The sequence below is a fragment of the Nematolebias whitei genome, chromosome 1, assembly GCF_014905685.2.
Source record: "Nematolebias whitei isolate Nwh7 chromosome 1, NemWhi1, whole genome shotgun sequence".
In the NCBI taxonomy this organism is placed as follows: domain Eukaryota; kingdom Metazoa; phylum Chordata; class Actinopteri; order Cyprinodontiformes; family Rivulidae; genus Nematolebias; species Nematolebias whitei.
In genome coordinates, this window is record NC_056498.1 from 39,314,339 (window position 1) to 39,316,288 (window position 1,950).

The following is a 1,950-nucleotide window of genomic DNA, read 5'->3' on the forward strand; positions in this document are numbered from 1 at the left end:
CCCAGGTCAGACCCAAAACTCACTGGAGGGACTATTATCCTCCATCTTGGGAATGCCCATGGATCTCCCAGGTTGAGCGGAGAGTGTCGATTGAGAGAAGAACCTCCTGGTTTCTCTCTAGACCTGTGGCCTCAATGACCCAACCACAGAGAAGAGGTAGACGATGGAGAATCAAACAATTGCTGAATATTTGACAGATAGGAATCTCCTGTTCAACCACATCCCAAAGGTGCTTCACTGGACTGAGATCTGGCAGATTTGAGGAGACCATTGAGTCCAGCGAATCCACTTTCAGTCTTTTCCGATGTTGGTGAACCCGTGCGAGTTGTAGCCTTAGCTTCCTGTTCTTAACCAACCAGTGGCATTGTTAAGAAAGAAGCCAAAAGGTATTGTTTTAGTGCAAGAGATTTTAAAACTAGTCTGTGAACTCAAGAGCCAAGGGGGAAGGGTTATATGGAGAGAAAGAAAATATTTCCAGAAGCCAAAAGACTAAATTGAATACTTTTAAGTGATGATTACACAACTGTGTCAAAGATGTTATTGAAACCAAAAATAATGATCTCCCTTACAACCCTGCCCTCGTCTTCACCTTCCTCTATTCTTTCAGCTGACTGGGAAACTTCAAGCTAACCGGTGCCCCCCCTCCTGCCTTGCCCCGGTCAGAGCACCCCTCCTGAGACTCACCAGGCAGCGAGGTGGGCCTCTCCAGCCGTCTGAATCAGGAATCTGCTTAGAAAAAAAAAAGACTGTGTGGAGTGTAGTGTGCAAAAAGTGTCAAAGCAGCGTACCTGTCTGATGTAAGCAGAATGTATACAACTAGAAACTCAAGAAAACCTGAAACTAAGAAGTGACGCAGCTTTATTTGTCTGCCTCATCTTTTTAATCACTTGGCTTCTTCACTCGTCTCCCGGGAGGATGAAGGGATGGACTTTCACAGATAAGGACTCAAGTGAGAAGGTTGCTTTCACCCCAAGAGGACAGAAAACAAGGATCTCAACATTGTGTAGACTCTTTCAGATATAAAATGTTTTTTTTTTTTAAATGCACACACACTGATCAGATGGACTCCCATGAGCAACAGTTCCTCAAATTACCTTTGAAGTAAACATTTTTGAGGAATTTGATCGTTTGCCAACCTTTAGGTCAAATACACAGTGAATATTCTGTAAAACTCAGATTGTAACCATTGGATCTACAACTTATTCTATTCAAGGTTGCCGCCATACCTAACTAGTCTTAGATGTGGAGGTAAATTTTAGTGTGGTGATTAATGAGATCTCTATGTAAAAGAAAATTGTTGGTAAACAGTAAAATATTTTGAAAAGTACAAGTGGTAGTACTTGGTAGCGGTCGATCTACGTTCTTACCCTCATCTATGGTCACGAGCTTTGGGTTGTGACCGAAAGAACGAGATCTCGGATACAAGCGGCCGAAATGAGTTTTCTCTGCAGGGTGTCTGGGCTCTCCCTTAGAGACAGGGTGAGAAGCTCGATCATCCGGGAGGGACTCAGAGTAGAGCCGCTGCTTCTCCACGTCAAGAGGAGCCAGTTGAGGTGGCTTGGGCATCTGGTTAGGATGCCTCCTGGACGCCTCCCTGGTGAGGTGTTCTGGACACGTCCCACCGGAAGGAGACCCAGAGGAAGACCCAGGACACGCTGGGGGGACTATGTTTCTCTGGTCTGGGGAAAACTGGGGATTCCCCTGGAGGAGCTGGCCCAAGTGGCTGGGGAGAGGGAAGTCTGGGCCTCACTACTTAAGCTGCTACCCCCACGACCCGACCCCGGATATGCGGAAGAAGATGGATGGATGAAGTGATAGCAGTCGTCTCCTGTATGAGCCGAACATTTATTTTATATAAACGGCTAAAATAGCACAAAGTCTGCAGGCGAAAACTGTAAAAACATGCGTTTAGATTAATTTGTCAGTATTCACATTGTTCTGAACAGAACT